Genomic DNA, 23,095 nt, shown 5'->3' on the forward strand with positions numbered 1-23,095 from the left:
AGTTGCGAAAAAGACGAACGCCGCGGCCTGACAAAGAAGGCAAGGAGAGGCGGCATGAAATCAAAGGAGAACGATTTGCCACACTGTTGTTCATAACTAGGGCTAGGATTTTGATGACCTAAAAATTCGTAAAAAGTGCCCTTAAAAAGATGCATTTATGACCTAAAAATTGCCAAAAAATGACTTTAAAAATGACCTAAAAACCGTTAAAAATTCCAAAGTAAAATTTTATTTGCACTTCAAATTACAGCAACTCTAGTAAGCAACTTTTGACAAATTATGAGAAGTTACTGTTCAGTTTTGAGTTGCAGTGTAACGAATATTTTCTGTAAATTTTCAAAAAGAAATGAATGACGATTGTCAGCTAGCACACTTTTATACATAGAAAAGCTCCTTTCAACATCAACAGAGGTAATAGGGGCATATTTAAAACATACAATGTCACTTGGTTCTAATTCGGTTTCAGAGTCTGGCAATGAAAACGTTTTCCCACACAATACGTCACGAATAGAACATATTATTGTGTATCCTGCATTTTTCCCTAGCACTTTCTGCATCTTTTCTCTCACTTGTATTCCAACAGTACCTGGAACTGCTTCCAAATTATCCTGAACTTTGTGAACTTGATCAACCAATGTAGCTCCAGATGTCTCGAGTGAAGTTATGGCAGAAGGTAGGAAGCCAAAGTTGGACTTTATATAGCATAATTTTCCCTCCATTTCGGGATCAGCCAAGAGTTCCTGTGCTTGTCTTATACACAATGCTTCACTGCTGTCGAACGAGGTTACAACTTCTTTCACAACTTTATAATTTTCACAATAGTAACCACAAGCCTCTAACCATGTACCCATCTAGTAAGAATAGGAGCTGGTGGCAAAGGCACATCAGGTGCATGAGACCTAAAAGCTAACACTCGTGATGGGGACTTGAGGAAAATCTTCTTAATGTTTGCAATCAGTTGGTCTACATCAGGAAAGTGACTTCGCAGTTCTTCAGCAATACGGTGACACGCATGTGCAAGACATGTTACATGTACCATTTTCGAGTACGGACCTTTCAGAGAATTCCCTGCTTTAACCATGTACGGTGCCGCATCTGTTACGAAAAGCAACACCTTGTCATATTGAATGCCGTCGGGCCACAATAACTGCATCGCGTTATTGAAAACTTTGCTGATCGTTGAATAATTCACTTTTTCTAGACATTCACAATTTATTAGAAACACTTGAGTAGACTCGGATTCCTGCATCGTACCAATCACTACATTTGCAATGTATCGTTCGAGTGAGTCTGTACTTTCGTCAATTGACACCCATATTTTTTTACCATGAATTTTCTGCCGAATTTGATCCATTATTTGGTTGTAGCATTTCTTGACATAATTTTTCCTTAGCGTGGAAGAATCTGGTATAGATTTCCCAGTATGTTTTTCCAAAAATGTTCGAAGTTTAGGATTATTTACTTTACTTAGAGGAATGTCAGCAGAAATAAAAGCGTCGCACAGTTCTTCAGAAATAACAGAGGATTTGGAAGAACACTCACCCATTAACAATTGCACCGTCCTCTTCTGATCTTGAATTTGCTTCAGAGCTGCCTTGTGTTTCTCGCGGTTGACATGTTGCTCCACCGTGAATTTCTTTTCCGCAGCAACTCTTACACCACAAAGCTGACAGAATAATACTGATCCGTCCGTACTGAACGTATTTTCACCATACTGGGACACAAACTGTTTTAATTTGTACTGTGTACTTTGCTTGGTTTTTGGCATCTTGTCCAATGCTTCGAAAACCTGCTCTACTGAACACTGCACCAAAGTAAATTCTCGCAATAAACAGGATCTTCGACAATGGCCAGATCACACGTTCCATCCGTTCACTTTCAAGGAACACAACAATTGGTCTGAGCAGATTAGAAGATAAGATTAGGCAGGGCAACGACTTTCTTCTCCTGGGGCAAAATTGCGAGCTGTTTTGAACTTCTAACAATTGAATTTCATTGTAAGGAAATCGTTATATTCGTGTTGTTTATTTTCTTCTGAGACGGATGGAAGGTAGCTGCGGTTTCATATATTTTAAATTGTCTAGGGAAGATATGAAAAAATAGGATATTTATTCATCTTAATCCTTTCACGTTAATGCTGCCTATGCACTCGCAGCGTACAAGTGCTCTGGAAAACTAAGAAAATAAAAAAAATGACCAAAAAATGACTTATACAACCCATAATGGCAAAATGCAAAAAAAATGCCGCAACAAATAGTGCTTAAAAGTTTCAGCACGACATGAAACATATAAATATTAAAAGATTTGGGTTTCTTATTCACCAGAAAAAAGATGCAATTTCATCAAAATCCTAGCCCTATTCATAACACAAGACGCATTTTCTTTTGTTGGTAATTGTGATACGATACAACACAAGTAAAAAGATGCCGGTAGCTGATGCTAGCAATGTACCATAATAAAAACACAACAAAGGTTCTTTCAGTGAAGGGTTTCGGTTGCTGTGTAGAGCAGGAAGGGAAAATGTTTCATGCTTGCCAGAAAGTAAAATTCACACGAGAAGTTAACGTTAACCTACAAGAAACTTCAGATTCAAACTTCTAGATTCGTTAATTTATCACTTTACGACGGAATTAACATATATTAGCATACTGATACGTACGTGCTTAATTTCGCGTGACGTTTTATTTTTCCCCGAGCTTGCCAACAGCTGATTAGTCTGTCCGCCTGTTTGTGCGAACGTGGCAACGCAGAAAACCCCCAGCCACATGGCAGCCAACGAGGAGACAGAATTTGGTCATGTTCTGCAGTTCTGCGTTCTGATTGCACGCCGCTTCTTATCGCGGCCCGACTATAATCACAGAGGAAAAAGAGTTCCTTCCACTTTCTTCAAGCGCGCACTAGTGGTAAAATAATTGTGAGATTTTGCGTAGCACAGTTCTTGTATTGTATTTTCTATATACCAACGTTTTTTAAATATGTCCGAATTTGTCCTAAACTTTGACCTTCTTCTATGTAGATCTCACACACTTCTAGCTACAGCTTTTCTTTCTCGTTCTTGTCCGAATATTCTTTCAAACGTTTATTATGTGATGCAAGTCTCTTTTCAGCTTTCACTACGAAACGTTCTGTATCAAACGACATTGTACTACATTCCCCCAAGCACAACAGCAAACTTCCAGATACATTTTAGCAACCGAACGAAGACTAGTTTTTGCGCAAGTAGTGAATCGAGAGAGCTTGGCCAATGAACGCGTGAGAGCAAGTGAGTGCATGGAAAGGAAAATGTGGCTGCAGCTACCAGCGTGTACTGCTTCGCTCCGCCCACTCGCTTTCTCCCCTTCTCTACCGTTATGTGCGTTCTCGCTTCACAGATTCCCGGACAGAATACAGTATCGGATTAAAAATTATGGATACTCGAGTTTGTACTCCAATTAAGAATTAACCAGTAGATTTACATAAAGACGAGTTGCATTGAAATTTAGCTTATTCAATTCTGCGTTAAGCTATGGCAACCAATTTCGTTTTTCGAGTATGCCTTCGATTTTTTATCGTCGTGAGAACAAAAAAGTGCGGGTGTTTCTGTATTTTCTCTTTGAAATGTTATAAATAAAAAATGCGTGGTCGTGATGAAATTTAAATACAGTGCAGGTAGAGAGGTTTTAAATACAATTTTTAATTTTTCAGATTTTTTTAATATGCCAAAAACCGTTCTTATGAATTTTGTGGAAAGACTTTTTCTTAGTATTTGATTGTCCTCCAAAATGCGACCTTGGTCTCGTTCTGAAGCACTTTGCAGCTGTTTCTAAATCCCATTAGCATTGATAATTCACATTGCGAAACCGATTTTATAAAGATTTATATTCAACGGACTAAGGTTGTATCTTGAACGTGGCAACACTGCACGTTCTGTCACTACAGCGATGTCCGTTAAAGCGTGGAAACTGCGGGCTGTCTCTGGGAGCGGTAAGATAGACAATCGCCAGTGAGCTCTAACACATTGCAAACTGTGTGTTTAATTTTTTCGAGCAACCGTTCCGTCACTGAAAATGGAGCATGCGATAACATTCTGGTCGCCGTGATTTAAAACTTGCCAATGTGCACATTCCCTTATCAACGCTATCAATCTATTCTGGTGATCAAAAAGTTGCTCGAACCTCGAAAATACCCTGGTAAAAACTGCTCTGTTCGTAAAACAGTACTTTCAAATACTGAATTTCTGTACTTGCCCGCTGCATGGTGGGACACGAAGACAACCAACAGGACGACTAGAAGAACCCAAGGTAGAAAGAGATTAGGTAAAGCCATCCGAAGATTGCCAATCTTGCACGAACGCGTGACGTCACCAGAGAGGGAGTGAGCTCGGCTGAAGCAGACGGCTCCTAGCATTTATATGGGAGATTCAGAGAGCGAAAGTATATTATTACTTTTAGGAGGGGGAAAATATTAATTGTCATCCTCCAAGATGGTATTGAGGCATCCTTTTAATGATTAGTAACATAATTGAATACGCGCTACTTTTAAAAGGGGGAAAAGTACATGTGAAAAAATGTATTTCGAAAATACATATTCCTGAAACTTTCTGACCGATGCGCTACAAAGAAAGTTGCGTGTTCTCCTTTAGAATTTCGTCATTTTACAAATCGTAATATAATTTTAACAAAAACGTGGCATGCTAAAGAAGAATTAAAGAAAAATATAAATATGCTGACCAGGGCAGTAATTTATTTTATTAAAAGTTTGTACTTGATACAGAGTCTGATGAAGACCTTGCTAGAAGGTTGAAACGTTACGTTTAGTTTTATGTTTTTAATAAAATAAATTACTGCCTTGGTCAGCATATTTATATTTTTTCATAATCATGGAAACAAGGCTTAATGCTGTTATAAGAATTAAAGAGTTTTAAAAAATAATTGATTAATAGACTTAGTTTATTTTACTTCGCTTATCTGTTACATATGGCTAATCGAAAAAATGAGGATGCGTGATGATATGATGAAATTGGTGAAAGGAAAGTAGACCCATGCCCGGGCGGGGATTCGAACCTGGGGGGCCCTTGGAATCGTAAAGCGTTGTGCTAACCACTTCGCCACGGAGGTCAGTATTACCAGGAAATAAACAGAAAATGGCAATCATATGGCATGTATGTTTTAATATGCGAGAAACATTTGCGAGGAGTTTATTGAAGTAACAAATAATTATTACTAGACGTTGTGATGAAAATTATTAATATATCTGAAATATCGGGAGTTGACCTTGCAATCTCTAAATGTACTTTTAGGGTTACGCAAAACCTTTACTAAAAATTGCTAGTGTAAATTTATAAGCTATTAAAATTTAAAACTTATTCCTGTTCGAAAAAAGAAACTTCCAAGTCAAATTAATATTTCGTATAAATACATATATTTTTCTTCCATGAGGCCAAGAGAGTATTTGGAGGTGACGGTGGCTTGGGAAAGCACAAAAATGCATATTTTGGCTAAAAGAGCATTCATTCATTTATTTATTTTTGTCGTTTTACTGGGAATAGATGAGAGAGAGAGAGAGAGAGAGAGAGAGAAATTGTCGAACGAGAATAGGGGGTGTTCCTGCACCCCCTGTAGTGTGGTCACTGCCTATAGCTATGCTGGAGAAGAATGCACCAATTAATACACTATTAAATAAAACAGATACTTTTAAAACTTTTAATCAAATTATTTGTGAACTATGATTTAAATTTAGAGAGAACACATACCTGTTTAATTTAATTTGGATGAGTTAACTTCTGAAGCCTGCAATTTCCGAGCCTTCTTCCGGTGTAACTGCACTGCCCTTTGAGCCCTAGCTGCTTTCTTCAGGTGGCGGAACGAGCAGAATACTAATTAAAACAAATATGTGACATATATATATATATATAAAAAACAACGTGTTGAAGCTATTGACGACGCCAAAGAAAAGACAGAAGAGAAAAATGGAGAGTGCAGTGATATTTTACGGGAAGCAGCAGGCACGTATCCAGGAATTCCTTTCCTATCTAGTGTACACAAAACAATTTCCTAAAGGAGGGGAGGGCTCGAACCCCTGTTCCCCACCTTGGATACGTGCCATTAACAATAATAGGGTTATAGAACATTCTCCGTCTTGTCTCGATAATTATTCCTTTCCTTATATTATCGTCACATTATTCAAGAAGCCAAAAACCTAATTTTATCTATCGTAAACTGAACATTTTCTGAAGGGGGGCTTGAGCCCGCTGATTCCCACCTTGGATACGAGCTGTTACCAATAACAGGGTTATAGAATATTCTCCGTCTTGCCTTGATAATTATTTCTCTCCTTAAATTAACGTCTCATTATTTTATTTGACACCACAAGAAACAAAAAATCTCATTTTATCTAGTGTAAACTGAAAACTTTCGGGGGGGCTCGAGCCCCCTAAGCCCCCCCTTGGATACATGCCTGGGAAGCAGTCACGTTTATTACACCCTTACATTTACATACAATATTAAAAAGTTCGGCTTTTAGATCTCGCACAATGCCTTTTTCACAAAAAAGGGCAATCCCGCATTTTTATATCAATCAAGCTGTGATATTTTAGATTTCTTCCGTTAGTTTTCTGATAATAGTTTTTACAGCTTTCCATAGCATTTAGGCATGATTTCAGTTGACAAGAACAAAATAATCTTATTTCAAAACATACAGCAAAAAGAAATCCAAGGCTCTTAAGTTAAAACTCCCTTACATTGGAAGCCTGGAGAGAACAAAACAGGGGTTCCTTCGTAACACGATTTCTTGAAAACCATTTTACATATTTAAATCAACTTTTTGGTAAATTGATTAGAAAGGATGAATCTTAACAGTAAAAATTGTAACTTTTCCCCTGCTACTATATTTTAGAAGATATTCCTTGTCAAATATCTCAATATTTGCATAAGGAACCAGCCTTTTCCGTGCCGAGCTTCTCGACGATGACGTCATGCATCTACGGACAACTGCGCATACGATCTGCGCCGCCGAACGAGCACCCCCTGAGAAGAACCTTCATTGTTGCTCACGACACGTCGCATACAACCCAGTTCCAGAAATATGCGCGTTTTATTCATACTTTTAACTGATAACAATGATAACGAAATGTAATCTGTTAAGTGCTAAGATATCATTCCTTCGAAGCGAAACACTGATAATCTCAATAATACACATGATGAATGACATTGCCATATCAGAATGATTAGTGAAAACAAAGGCAAACATCGACCAATGGTTTTGTATGACGTTCGTTCATAACTTTCCGGGTAAAAATCGAGGATAAATTCTGGTATTCGGTACTTCAATTTCATTAATTAGAACGAAGCGTGGGTAGAACCTTGAGTAAATATGCGATATCGCCCGAACGGATTTCAAATTTACAGGAGAAACTACGTACTGAAATCAGTTTCTGTAGCATTGTCGAAGTTCTTCGAGGTATTTTCTTTCGCGGAAACTGAAAACTTCACCATAGAATGCTGCAGAACAAGAAATAATCACTTTTTATGTAAGGAACTTGGATTACTGACATTATGCCGCTGTTTCCATTATGTACCTGCAGATAGCGCGAGCGTCGAAAGTCACGCGGTCTCGCCAGTGTTTCCAAACGTACCTTTTTCTTATGAGAATTTTCTTCTTCTTTTTTTAACTATGCTTACCTAACCCAACCCAGCCTAACCTAACCTTGCCGGAAATGGTCCGTGGGGCTATCGTGAATGTTTTTTGGGGCTATCGTGAATGGTTTTTGGGGCTATCCGTCAATGGTTTGTGGGGCTATCGTGAATGGTTTTTTGGGGCTATCCGTCAATGGTTTGTGATAACATAATGAATACGAAAGTAGGTATTTTTGGGTGAAGAAGGTTGAAACACTGCATACCCACTCCCAATCGATAAAACACAACCACGACGCGCGATGATCCATGACGAGTGCACGCCATATTGTCTGTTATCCAAGCGGAACAAGGAATACAAATAATGACTCGTAATATGAAAAGTTGACACTATTTTATGGAAAAATGCATAACTTCACCTTAAAGAATCTTCCGCAATGCAGAATAGGTAAGTATCATTGCTAAAATTAACGAAATAAACGAGTTAGAGGTGTTCGGGCGATATCGCATATTTACCGAACCTTGAAAATTCAGAACTTTTTGTTTTAATAATTATTTCTATCGGCCATCAGCCACTCACCCCCCCGCCCCGCACACACACGCGTATGTGATACATAGATAGCCTACTATATATGTAATGTTGCGCGCACACACAAATAAACAAAATGTGAAGGTGAAGTCCTAGGTTTGAGCTCAATGTTCAATTCAATTGAATAGTTTAATTTCTGACTCCTATATTGCGGAACACTTCGACAATCAAATTTATTTTATCACATGAACAATTCATATTTGATGTAAAAGCAGTGTTTCCATCTTGGGGTGTAAAGGTCGTTTTTTTAGGGGGGAGGTGGAATGGAATATTTAGCCATAAAATGGCCACTAATTGATATTTTGCGAAAAAAAAATGGATGAAGTTGAGATAAATTTGGCAGGGTTCGTGATGTGTGCATATATCACTATGTTTAATTGTCAAATTCTTGCTCGAGTGGGTAAGACCGACTGAGTTGGGAGGGGGCGGTCCATCCCCTCTAGCGTCGACACTGTGTCTTTCTTCATAGCCGATTCAACAAAAATAAAAACAAATTTCGTTGTTGTTTTTGTTGTGTCTATGTTTGTGTGAATTATGGGACTGAGAATACATCGAATTTTTACTGAAATATTCTGCATTTTTAAACAAATAATATTTTATTAAACTGAACATGTAATTCGTTTTATTTTTTATAATTTGTTAATCAGTACAAGAGTGAAAAATATTGTATTTTGATTATTTCAAATATTAATTTTTGATATTTATTAATTCAGGTGAAATTTGGCAAATACATTTTAAACTTTGGCAGCTATAGGTTAGGAGTCATATGATGATCAAGCGCCAATGTTCATTTTTGACCACCGCAATCCCATACATTTCAAACTCAGTGGAGTGTCCACGAATTTCATTACCAGAAATATTGTCGTTAGTGGAGGGATATATATTTTGACATATATTTTTGCGCTTGGCGTTCTATTCTATACCAAAATCGTGGCAAAAAGGAGAGTATGATCTACACATACACCCTGGGTACGCCACTGTTCAACCCAGAACAAACCCGCACCACGTAGCGAATTGAGGTTGTAAGGGTTGGTTCGCATCCTTGCATCATATGTTGTAACGGTGTACGTATTTGCCTTTACAAACATGTATCCGATTGGAGGATAAACATGATTGAACATGCAATCACATATTACAGGAACTCTTATACATTTTCATGAAAACAATCTATTTGTGGCAGATCTTAATGTACCGGTATTCCATGTATGGTGTAGAAGAAGTTTCTGAAGTGATCTTGACGTTAAATTCCTATAATATTAGGTATAGACTACGCGCATGAGCAAAGTTTATTTGGTGCCAATAAAGTACACTCGATGCTGATTACATAATCGACATCATCTCTTATTTAACATAAGTATTGGAGAAAAAAATTAACCTGGAGGTGCTGGGGTTCGAACCCAGGACTTTCTGCATGCGAAGCAGACACTCTACCACTGAGTTACACCCCCAACTGAAAGGGTAATGACTTTCTGCCAGGTGTGACGTTTTACTCTTGGATCTGTGCGTCACCTACCGGTGGAACGATGAACTACTATGAAAGACCTATTCTTTCAGCTGAACTTCATGCTCATTGCAAATGTAAACTGAATATAGACCGCGTTAAAAATGTAAACATAAACATTGGTGAGGTCTTGCCCGGTCCCCCTGGAACTTCCGGTTTAGGCCAGTCCCCGTTGTTGCCAGTGCAGATTCACCGGCATACGAAGTAAGAAATGAGCGCTTGTTTTCATCAGTTTTGCGACCAGTGACGTGCACTGAGGAGTAGCTAGTCTAGCAGCGATAGATCAATCAATCTCAAATCTTTAATTATTTTCAAATCACAATATTTATTGTTTTGTTGAAGCCACAGTTCATATGCAACACTTTTTTTCACGCGCTTCTCGTCCCTCGGTGCGTTAACCGGCCTAGCTCGTTCTTTATCCGCCTCACAGTTCCAGGTAGAAACGGGTTTTCGAAGGCAAAGGGAAGATTTCTGCCTCTACCTCCCTCGCCCCCTCGCTCCCGCTCCAATGGTTGAAAGCCCGTGCTTTCAGGTCCTCCAGTCTATCTCCTATAGGACAGATAGGGGATTGGATTCCCTTCGATTTCTTTGAAATCCTCTAAAGAACTAAGGGGAAATTTTTCTGCAGTACTTCTGTCCTCTGTATTTACACTACTTTTTACACGTTGTACAATATGTATGTATAATATGGGATGTGCTTTTATCATTTATGCAATTGGAACGTCTTATGTGCAGACAAAATTTTATGCTTTTTTTAAAAAAGTATGGAATATATAATGGTTAAATAACAAATATGTGCTCACGCTCTCTCTTGCTCTCGTTTTAGTGGTGTTTTATTTAAATATACTAATCTCTTGGCCTCCAATAAGAAAATGGATAAGCTAAACAATCATAAATACGGATGTACTTATTTGGGCAAGAGAACGCGCGTTCTAATTCTTGTTGGTTTGGTTTATTTTACTTCGCCTTTCTGCCACATTTGGTTATCGCGAAAATGAGGATGAGTGATGATATGATGAAACTGATGAACGGACCTCGCAAAGAACAATTCAGGCCGGGATTCGTGATGAGCATTCATTCTTGTTCTTATGTGTTGTACTCTGCCTGCAGTGAATAATGAAAAAATTAGAAATGAAAAATGTATCCCAGAACTTAAAAAGCCAAATGAATTAAGAATGTAGAAAAAAGGTTTGTTTAAAGTTGTGTTTTGTTACCCATCGCTTTTTCTAGCTGTATAGATTTAATCGTAATAAGTAGCTAAGAGCTTGGAAAGTCGAGAGGGACAATCATAAACAGAGAATTCTAGGCTCCTGATTTCACAGTGCCCTGCAGATGCACTGTGAAGAAATTATTTGTATTTTCTTCTCTCTTCCATCGCTTTACCTAATTTCTGCCATGACGATGAACGTTGATTAAATTAAACGGGTGAAGAGTGGTTGCAAAGAAACACTCATGCAAAGGCCAGGGCTCGAGCCCGGATCCTTCAGTAACGAGATCGTGAAATGGGGAAATTAGGGAAATCAAGCAATGCAAAATTTTTGTAAAAAACATTAATCATATATAAAGATGGTATTTCAAAAATTCAATTGAAAATTACTGCTCAGAAAAAATTCAGTTTGCTTTACCGATACCCACGTGTCCGAATGGTTAGCGCCTTCCTCTCATGTTTGTTGTCGGCCTACCTCCGTGAAGGAGTGCAAGTGGTCCCGGATCTGTACCCAATGGAGGTATATAGTGGTTCGGATCCCACATTAAACTATAGGTCTAGTCCCGATTAGCCTTTCTGTGTATGAAATGGATTTAAAACGTCAAATCAACCATCCGGGGGGGGGGGAGTGGTTACCACAGCGCGCTACGACACCAGGAGTTTCGGGTTCGAACCCCTACCTGGACCTGAGTGTTCTTTGTGTTTGTCCCTTCATTAATTTTGTCGTATCATCTTTGCGATTAACCAAAAAAGCGAATCAAATCAAATCTTTCATTGATTGATTGTTTGATTTGGTTCACTTTACTTCGCTTTCCGCAATATCTGGCTAATCGCGAAGACGATACGATAAAATTGATGAAGGGACACACAAAGATAACCCATTGCCAAGCCGAGATTCAAACCCGGCATCTCTGGCTCAGTAGTCAAATCAAATCGTTTTTGATTTTCGAAATTGGGTGGAAGTTAACATGTTATGTGTACAATTCTTTGTAGTCATTCCTAACTTTGCAATTTTTCCTGTATTTGACGTTCTTCTTTTAGGAATACTGGGCCCTAAAAGGGGGGGAGGGTTATGACCTGTTGGGCACGCCACTCGTTGCTACCCCAAGTGTCGACGTCACCGCACGTCACTGTGTGCGATGATAGTCAAGAAAGGTATTTGTTAAAGTTCTACTATGAAGGAGTGGACGTCTAGAATCCGTCGGATGATCAACTGCAGAGCAGATTATTAAAATATGATGTGTCTTTGTGGCCGCCAGTAGTATAGCATACTACATACAAGTATCTCATGTACACGCACGATGAACTCAAAACGTACGAAAGTTTAGATGTATTCAATTATTTGTAAATGGAAAAGTGAGGAAAAGATAATTCTATATAACTAGTGATATTATATTATAAAGTATGCATAAGTGAATCTTTGCCAACAAATCTGCAGAAGTAATGAAATTACACATAACAAATACTAGTAAATATATGTGCTTTCAACGTCGCCTTTCCGCCTGAGGGATTTAGGCAAAACCTATGATATGGCATGCCACTTTTACTTGCACAAATTTACTTCAAACAACAAGGTGGTTTTCAGACTGAAGCGACAAGCGATATCGGAATTTCGCACAGAAGCATTCCATCTAAAGCAAACCATTCACCAGTCACGCTTGCGCAAATAACAGACCGGGGCAACACAATGCACGGTATTGATAAAATGGCCCAGTCCGAGCGACAAGCGACACCTACAATTTGTCGTGTCTCTTTAATTTGGAAGTTGTTGTTTATTTTTGAATGTTGGTTTCCAAGAGACACGTATCGCTGCAGTCTGAAAGCTTCCTTTCGAACCAATTCACCACGAGAAAATACACGTGTCGCTTGGACTGGACTGTTGTTTTTTTCAGTACATTGCATTGTGTCGCCTCGGTCTGTTGTACTCGTATGCAAGGTGAATTGTTTCCTTTAGAGTAAAGGGGCTGTTGCTTGTCGCTTCGGTGTGTAATCTCCGTGCCACTTAAAAGTGAATCCTCAGTGATCAATGAAATTTTTCGAACCGAAGCGACACGACAAGCTGCACGTGTCGCTCAGATTCCCAATGGCGTGTATTGTGCCGCCTGAGACTTGATTTCCCATGAGCGGTAAATGCTTATTTATGACTAAATGGGCCTGTGTCGCTTGTCATCGGTACGAATCACTGCTGTCGCGTGTCGCTTCGGTTTGTAAACTCACTAAGAGGCGTGCTTTTCACCACAACACAATACGCAGATAAACGATCAACATGCTTGTAACAAAATGCAAGTCGTACAAATCCTTTCCGGGTACCAATCCTTTCTTCGTTCTGCTTGTATCAACAGGTTGCAACGTCCTCCCCACGTGTTCCACACTACACTAACAACACAGCGCAGGAGTACTGGCACGGGCTGCGTTTTACACACTAAACCTTGCAATTAGGTGGACGGCAAAAGTCTACCCATATGCGCTAACTTTTTGTCAGCCGTAGAACATGGACTCAGAATTATCTCAGGGCTTGCTGGGTGTAAGGAAAGACTATACCAGCTGAATATATATGTTTATTATAATCTCAACATAAGGGTGTCCGTTAGCACACTTACACACGTGTCTTTACCTGAAACCCTTACCACGCGCGTGCATTTACTTGTACCACCCACGTGCTTTTACCTGTACCACGCACGTTCTTTTACCTGTACCACCTTTGGTCTCGAAGAGAAAAGGGGGGCAGGGAACATCCAATTTATTCCTCGCTGTGAGGCGCCAGGGGGAGTATGGGGACCTAATTTTATTTAGGGCCTTGGTCGCCGCTGACGTCACGGGTTCCCCTGTAAAAGAGAGTAGGTTGTGCGTAGTACCCCAACCACAGCCGGGAATTGGCCGAAACCAATCGGTACTCCCGAATAACGGGCGCCGGGTAAAAGGATTAAAGGAATCCGCGACACCCCCGGCGTTAGCTGGGAATTGGCAAGCCAACCGGTGTCTCCTATGCAGGGACGGCAGGTTAGAAAGGAAGGTCCGGGTGCTCCCAGACAAGCCGGGCAGGTAGAACCTGGGCACCTATCAGCCTAAGCGAGCGGACCAGGTAGGTAGGTTGCTGCTAGGCTCTTCTTCTTCTTTCTTCTTTCTCCGTCCTTCCTTCTGGGATGGCTTCTAGTTCTCAGGCTGGGAGGCCAGTTAACCCTGGATGTTTGCCTGTTGACATCAGGGAGCCAACTGAGCTCCGGGCCTGGCTGCGCTGGCTTTATACTCGCGGGGGCGGCGCATTGGTGGTGAAAATTTTAACTACAAGTACGCGTTGCTAACTCATTTTTTTACATATAGCAACCTTCGTACTGAGAAACTTCCAAGAAGTGACATTAAGAAAACACTAGTGGGAAAATCACTAGATGCACGCGTTAATATAAAGTAAAACTGTGTGCATTCAGACAATACAATTAATAATGAGCCTCGCAGGACTCTGCAATTCTAAACAACGAGTTGAACAGTGTAAATGACAATAATTAATAACATTTACTGAATACAGCAACCACGCAGGGTCTAATAATAAGCGAAACTAATAAACATAGAGGTGGATCCGTTAGCGTTTACAGAATACAGCGACCACGCAGGGTCAAATAATAAGCGAAACTAATTATCGTAGAGGTGGATCCGTTAACACATTTAAACTAAAAGCGTACGCCTCGCAGGGACATTTAGCATACATTCTTTATCCAAATCTTCTTAATAAAATATAATATGGCGACCACACAGGATCGTTAAATGTGGCGACCACGCAGGGTCGTTACATACGCCCCTTCCTCAGGCAAAAATTTTGTAGAAATTTAAAACGTACAATTTGTGGAAAATTTTTCTGGAAATATTAACAAACTGGTAAGAGTCTCTGTCTCTTCTACGCTTCAGTCACTTGGGCCTCTTCTTCCCCTACTACTTCTCTTCTTCGCTCCGGAGAACATCTGTAGAGTCGAAGGTTGTCGAAGTTGACTCGGTCGACTGGGTTCTTGGTCGTCGGGTTCAACAGCAGGGCAGTGTTGCTTCGAACTTCCGTGGAGACATAGGGGCCAATAAACACCTCAAATAAATTGGCGATTGTTTTATTCTTTCTGGAACTCAGCTTATGGTTCCTGACAAGAACCAAGTCACCCTCTTGCAACTGGAATGCGTTTCCTTTTACTTTAAACTTTCTTTTCTCACTTTTGGAGCGTTCCCTAGTTCTTGCCATGAATAACTTTTGATCCCAGTTCTCTATTTGGGAATCGGCTTCGTCGATGGGCCAGTTGAAGTGGTCCAGAACTTCATTAGGCACAGGCATGTTAAAGAATAACTCTGAAGGTGCGTATCCTGTAATGTCTGAAACAGAGTTGTTTAGGAGCCATGAAATTTCGGTTAGATACTTTGACCAAGACTGGTGCTCACGATGACAGAACAATCTGAGTAACCGCACTATTTCTTGGTTCATTCGTTCGATGGTATTACTGCTGGGGTGATAAGCGGTGGTGAAGTAATACTTAATCCCTTTCTTATCTAAATACTCCTTCCACAATCCAGAAGTAAACTGTGTTCCTCTATCAGATAGAATTGCTCTCACCTTTGGAAAATGGGAGAAATATCCTCTTTCCATTACATTAAGGATTTCCCTGGCCGTTCCTCGTCTCAGAGGGTAAGTGGAGACAAATTTTGTCCCTACATCTACCATGGTTAAAATATACTGGTACCCATGAGAAATAGGCAACTTTCCGATTAGGTCAACCGATAAAAGTTCATGAGGACTTTTCTGATTAATGTGTAGCTTATCCTTCAAAATACTTAATTTGTCCATTTTTGTTTTAGCGCAGGTGAGACAATCCCTAACATGTTTGGTTATATCCATCTTCAATTTAGGCCAAAAATATCTACTCTTAATTCTCTTAAGGGTTTTAGCCATGCCGAAGTGACCTAGCTCGTCGTGATTCTCCTTTAGGACCCTCTCTTTCAGATTCTCGGGGACACACAATTTCCAGGAGACTTCATCTCCAGATGTTTTCCTAAATAAGAGGTTTCCATACACTTGATACAATCTTTTCATCCTGGATTCAACTGGAGAGTCGTTAACTTCCTCTTGCCTCAGAACCTTTAAAACCGACCTGCAGAAATCATCCTTTTCTTGGGCCTGGATCCAATTCTCTACATCCTCCACTTCTCCCCTTTCTTGCCAAACGTAGTTCACATGGAAAAATTTGGTGTCCTCATCCTTCATGCTCTCTTCGGCTGGATAACGGCTGAGTATATCGGGAACCGTGTTTTCTTTTCCTTGTATATAAATAATTTCAAAAGAGTAAGATTGTAGTTTCAGGGACCATCTGGTGAGTCGACAGTTCCAGTTCCTGGAATTTTGGAGCCAAACTAACCCTCTGTGATCAGTGTAGATTTTGAAATGTCTCCCGCGAAGATAAATCTCAAACTTGCTTACTCCAAAAAGTATGGCCAGGCATTCCAGTTCGTGAATGGAGTAGTGTACTTCATTGTTCTTTAACTTCCTGCTAGCATACTGGATTACAGCTTTCTCTCCGTTCTGCTCCTGAAATAAGACACATCCTAAGCCTTTGGTCGAAGCGTCACATTGTATGCAGAACTCCTGGTCTAAATCAGGTTGAGCGAGGGCAGGAGCGGTTACCAGTTCTTGTTTAAGCTGGTAGAAGGCGGATTGCTGCATTGAACCCCAATTCCATCTAGCGGTTTTAGAGAGTAACTTCAGCAATGGTTCTGTCTTAACCGAAAAATATTTTATGAATTTCCGTCTCCAATTTGCGAGTCCCAAAAATTTCCTGACATCTTTCTTAGTTTTAGGTTGTGGAAAGTTCAGGATGGCTTCGTTCTTTTTCGGGTCTATTTTAATCTTATCTCCCGAAATTAAATGGCCTAAATAAACCAATTCACCTTTTGCAAAGTTACATTTTCGAAGTTTCACCTTAAGTCCAACCTCTTCTAATCTGTGGAGCACCTCTTCTATATATTGGATATGGCTGTCGAAATCCGCATCGAAGATCAGAAGATCGTCTATGTACACAGTCAGATAACTTTCAGTTTCAGGTCCAAAAACTGTATGCATAACTGACACAAAGGTAGACACTGCATTAGATAAGCCGTAAGGCATCTTCAAAAATTCGTACTGGCGACCTTTGTACGAAAAAGCAGTGTATTTTCGGCATTCTGGTTTCAAAGGAATCTGTAAATAGCCTGAAGCTAGATCTAAACTTGAAAAATACTGGGCTTGTTTAAATCTCTGCAATGACTCATCAATAGGTGGCACTGAGCTTTTAGGAACTATCATAATAGCATTTAATTGTCGAAAATCCAGGCATGGTCTTACACTACCATCGGGTTTGTCTACTACTAGTAATGGATTTAGATAGGGTGATACCGATGGTTGAATAATGTTCCAGCTTTTCCACAAGCTAAGTTCCTTTTCTAGAGCGGCCCTTTTCGAAAGCGGCACTGGATATGGCGGGCGATGAACTGGTTCGGTACTTTTTAAAAGGATCTCACATTCTGCATTTTCCATGGTACCGGGCTTCTCTGAGAACACAGGTATATATCGATTCAGCACTTGCAGCAACTCCTGTTTCTGGGAATCATTCAGAATGTCTATAGTTTCAACCTTCTCCTCGAGGTCTGCCGGTTCATACATCCACACTTCGTCTCTTTCTTGGACCTTTTGGATGTACCGCACGATTTCAACATCCAGTGGATTTCCTACATCTTGATCCGGAGTTTTTCCAAAATACAATTTTACCGAGTCTCTCCTGAAATTTATCTCGGCCTCGTGCTGCTTTAAGAATGGCATGCCCAAAAGAAGATCTGTACCAAAACCTCTCAATATAAAAACTTCAGTACTGAAAACCATACCTTCAATCTCCAGTTCCACACGTCTGCTGCCAAAGACACGCTTCCTATGGCTTCCAGAAAAATCCACCAATCTTATCTCTGGAACTTTCTGTACTTGAATACCTGGTATTTGTTCCTTTAATTTTGTCCAAATTTCATAACTCAAAATAGAGCATTCGCTCCCAGTATCTATTACACAAGTCACTGGTATATCTATTAACTTTGCCGCCACTGCTGGTGATTTGTATCTAGTCCTTGATTCCCTTGCGGATTTCAGTTCACTCTGTAATTTTACTTCTTCTGTTTCAGATAGTTGAAAGTTAACCTTCAGTTCTTGGATAGCTGTATCAGGTCGCTCCTCAGAGGCCCCTTGCCTAAATGGGAACGAAGCACCTAGACAAGAATCTAGTTTGTTTGGCAGGATTGAGACCTTTGATTACGCAGGAAGTCTCGGGTTGTTTCTAGGGCTTCCTCCTGCTCAGAGGTCATAACTTCTCTGGAGGGTGACTGCCTTCCACTTGGTCCCGTGTCTCTAGGTGAAGGTCGCCTAGGTGAATTATGATCACTGCATTCTTGATTGTTTCTCCTTCTATCGGGAAATCTACGATCTGGCTCTAGATTTGGTTGATAAGGTTCCCATCGGCCATCCTGGTTACGGTTCTGTCCTGTTACCTCCACCCCTATTAAAATTTCGAGTTCTCTGGTTTTCTAGTCTAGTGTTACTCCTAGTCTCAATGCTTCGCACTTTGAAATTCTTATTGGGAAGTTCTTTACCTTTGAAGTCCTCTTTATTTCTCCAGAAGTCGGGGTCATCATATATTTCAAAGTCCTTGAGGAAGCTGGTCAATTCGTCAACTGATCTGGGAGCGTGCGCAAGGCAGATATTTCGGGTTCTATAAGGTAACTGACCTATAATCAAATTCAGCACCTCACTCTCGCTGAAGTTGTCGCTTAAATTCCTATAGGCGGCGTAAATGCTCCAAGCGAAGCTCTCCATATTTTCATGTACCGGACGGGAATATCTTCTATTTCTTACTGCAGTTAATTGTCTCTGCTTAGCCTTCTCGGAGGCAAACTCTTCTTTAAACTTTATGCAGAAATCAGCATAGCTAACAAAACTGTCTATGTTACCTGCCAGCCAATGTTCAGCTTTACCTGTGAATACTCTAGGTAGCAATTCGAGTCTGTAATTGTCAGGTACTTGCATGAGCTCGAAGCTTACATTGAGCTCACGAAGATATTTCTCTGCTGACTGAGCTTCGATATCACCCTTGAACTTGGGGATGTGTGCGATGTCAGCCATTCTAGGCATCTTAAATCTGGTTCTTTGCCGAGGAGATGTCCCGTCGAAACTATCTGCTTCTCTAGGCCGCTTACGCTTATCTGATTGAAGGGTTCCCAGATAGAAAGGATTCTGCACCACTCTAGGAGGCTCATAAGAGGCTGCTTCAGGATTCAAATTTCTATCTCGTTCAATGGAATCTGGAAGAACATCAGAATGGACCCCCGGTTGTATCTGTAACCGTTCAATTTTATCTTGCAGTTCGCCTACTCTTCTGACTATAGACCCAGTCTGCTCATGAATTTCTTGCCGAAGAGATACTTCCAGTTTCTGTGTCTCTCCGCGAAGAGAGTTCACCTTTTCGCCGGTTGCTTTAGCCATCGTTTCTGCAGCTACTTTGTGTTCTTGGACCGCCTTCTCCATAACTACGGCATGCTCACTCAGTCTTTACTGCTGAACTTATGCTTTCTACCGATGCCTCTATCTGCTTAACTCTCTCTGGTTCTTCACTTCCACTTTTCGTCGTAGACTGCGCTACTAATTGTAGACAGACATGTAAATTTTTCTTCATTTCTTCCTGCTCTTGCTCCATTTCACCACGCCAGACAGCTAAAGGTTGTAATTGTTCCTCTACTATTCTCACTACTTCCTGCTGACAAGAGATTCTAATTTTATCTAATTCCTCCCTAAGACTTTCTAACTGGTCTGTCTTATGTTGGGAGAAGAGTGTTCGCATCTCTGTTCTGCTTCTTTCAGCTTCTTTCTGTCTCCTCTCTTCTTGACCTTGAACTAAGGCATGGAGAGTTTCTAATTCTCTTTCTCTCTTCTCTTCAGCTTCTCGTTTTTCCATTTCTCTCCTCTCTTCTGCTTCTCGTTTTTCCATTTCTCTTTTCTCTTCTAGAGACTCTATTAGCTTCCTAAGTCCTTGTGTCTCTAGTTTTCTTTTAGCTTCTTCTTCTGCTTTTTCATGAAGCCTTCTCTCCTCCATGGACTCCACTACTTGTCTTAGCCCCATTACCTCTTTCGTTCTAACTCTCTCTAATTGGGCCATATCTTTCTTTCTCTGTTTCTCTTCCATAAGTCTATGCCCTTCCTCCTCTCTAGTTCTCCTTTCGGCTTCTTCCGCTTTTTCTTTCTTCCTCTCCTCTTTATCTCTCATCAGCCATTCTAATAACCAATGGTCTGATGGGGTCGTACTAGGAGCACTTGGTTCTTGCCCGGAAGCCATCAAGGGTACTGATGAGCAAGTCTTGCATCTTGACTCTGCAGTGGACACTGAGGTCTCTTCTTGCCCCTCACATCTCCAATGGAACTTCTGGAGACATTGGCAACACTTGAAATACTCCATCTCTCCTCCGGTATCCTCACAGCATCCGAACCCAGTCTCTTCATCTACGGTTTTCCTCCCTCTGCTTCTTAAGTTCATACTTGACACGTCCTTTTCCATTTTGGCACACCGTCTATGGTTTCTTCCCCAACACTATATCTTCTCCTTAGTGAATTCTTTGGACGAACACTAACACTGACACTTATGAGCCCCTTCTAGTCCTTGCAACTAATAGGACCCCACTAGCTTGCTGGTTTCAGTCTTTACAATCGGGCCCCACATTAAGGCGCCAAAAACTTTATGCAACGTCCTCCCCACGTGTTCCACACTACACTAACAACACAGCGCAGGAGTACTGGCACGGGCTGAGTTTTACACACTAAACCTTGCAATTAGGTGGACGGCAAAAGTCTACCCATATGCGCTAACTTTTTGTCAGCCGTAGAACATGGACTCAGAATTATCTCAGGGCTTGCTGGGTGTAAGGAAAGACTATACCAGCTGAATATATATGTTTATTATAATCTCAACATAAGGGTGTCCGTTAGCACACTTACACACGTGTCTTTACCTGAAATCCTTACCACGCGCGTGCATTTACTTGTACCACCCACGTGCTTTTACCTGTACCACGCACGTTCTTTTACCTGTACCACCTTTGGTCTCGAAGAGAAAAGGGGGGCAGGGAACATCCAATTTATTCCTCGCTGTGAGGCGCCAGGGGGAGTATGGGGACCTAATTTTATTTAGGGCCTTGGTCGCCGCTGACGTCACAGGTTCCCCTGTAAAAGAGAGTAGGTTGTGCGTAGTACCCCAACCACAGCCGGGAATTGGCCGAAACCAATCGGTACTCCCGAATAACGGGCGCCGGGTAAAAGGATTAAAGGAATCCGCGACACCCCCGGCGTTAGCTGGGAATTGGCAAGCCAACCGGTGTCTCCTATGCAGGGACGGCAGGTTAGAAAGGAAGGTCCGGGTGCTCCCAGACAAGCCGGGCAGGTAGAACCTGGGCACCTATCAGCCTAAGCGAGCGGACCAGGTAGGTAGGTTGCTGCTAGGCTCTTCTTCTTCTTTCTTCTTTCTCCGTCCTTCCTTCTGGGATGGCTTCTAGTTCTCAGGCTGGGAGGCCAGTTAACCCTGGATGTTTGCCTGTTGACATCAGGGAGCCAACTGAGCTCCGGGCCTGGCTGCGCTGGCTTTATACTCGCGGGGGCGGCGCATTGGTGGTGAAAATTTTAACTACAAGTACGCGTTGCTAACTCATTTTTTTACATATAGCAACCTTCGTACTGAGAAACTTCCAAGAAGTGACATTAAGAAAACACTAGTGGGAAAATCACTAGATGCACGCGTTAATATAAAGTAAAACTGTGTGCATTCAGACAATACAATTAATAATGAGCCTCGCAGGACTCTGCAATTCTAAACAACGAATTGAACAGTGTAAATGACAATAATTAATAACATTTACTGAATACAGCAACCACGCAGGGTCTAATAATAAGCGAAACTAATAAACATAGAGGTGGATCCGTTAGCGTTTACAGAATACAGCGACCACGCAGGGTCAAATAATAAGCGAAACTAATTATCGTAGAGGTGGATCCGTTAACACATTTAAACTAAAAGCGTACGCCTCGCAGGGACATTTAGCATACATTCTTTATCCAAATCTTCTTAATAAAATATAATATGGCGACCTCACAGGATCGTTAAATGTGGCGACCACGCAGGGTCGTTACAAGGTTTCGTCTCTCCAAACCTACGAAGTGATACTTTACTCAATAAATTTGTTCCCGATCTAACTGTACAACCATATGCTATACAGCTGACACCCTATTTCCTTGTAAAAGAATCTCCACTTTGCCCTTTATTATTAACGCCCATAGCATCTTAAGCGTAACCGGATGTTCGAGGGGGACCAGACGAGTGCGCATGCTCCGCAGTAGTTCCACGTTTAACACCGTCATTTTCACATGATTGTACCAGAGGGTGCTGCGGTGGGGTGCCGGAACCAATAGTCGTAACTTGACAGGGCAAGGGAGGACACTCCCCCTCACAAATTTTCATGTTTATTAAAATGTACAATGGTAGATAAATTTTGAAAAACCTTTTGGAACCTAATGTCCATGTCGCCCCCCCCCCCCCTTTTCTCCAAAGTTAGGTCCTCGTCGTCGCCTTGTAATCAAGGGGTCATAGCAGTAATGTGCACTTTATTTTCAAATCACAATATTTATTGTCTTGTTGAAGCCAAAGTTTACATGCAACACTTATTTTTTCATGGGTAGTCAGTTTCTTTGGAGGGTGTAATGTCTTTGTTCTGTGTCAATTGTTGACGATCATGTTTACACTAGGAGCAGTCCAAATGTTTTGCAGCCCTGGGAATGCTTCTTTCCTTACACAAGTGTTATTGTCATTGTTGATATTGAAACAACACGGCAGGCCGGAGGCGTTTTTAAGCTTTTAAGTTAATTTCTACAGGAAGCATTTGAACTTCCTTGCAGAACCGTTTGGTAGAGTTGCTAGTTGGCGGCTTAGCTGTAACCCTGAGGAATCTTGGCTGTGGTTCACACGTGATTTTTTACCAAACAAATTCATAAGAATTTATGTTAAGAAATAATAATATTATTATTTTAATGAAATTGCCCATGAAACTGAATGAAAGATGTGTAAGAACAAGAGTAATAAAGAGTGAGGGGGCAACTGCCCCCTCCTTGC

The 23,095-nt window shown here is 40.9% G+C and overlaps 1 non-coding gene across 1 annotated transcript; it reads right to left on the reverse strand.

Moving 5' to 3' along the window:
• Positions 1-9,575: 9,575 nt before the first annotated feature.
• On the reverse strand, positions 9,576-9,647 carry TRNAA-CGC (transfer RNA alanine (anticodon CGC)). Its single transcript has one exon. It is a non-coding gene; the product is annotated as a tRNA-Ala (tRNA).
• Between the last annotated feature and the right edge of the window lie 13,448 nt (positions 9,648-23,095).

The sequence above is a fragment of the Lepisma saccharinum genome, chromosome 21, assembly GCF_977018435.1.
Source record: "Lepisma saccharinum chromosome 21, izLepSacc3.1, whole genome shotgun sequence".
NCBI classification, from domain to species: domain Eukaryota; kingdom Metazoa; phylum Arthropoda; class Insecta; order Zygentoma; family Lepismatidae; genus Lepisma; species Lepisma saccharinum.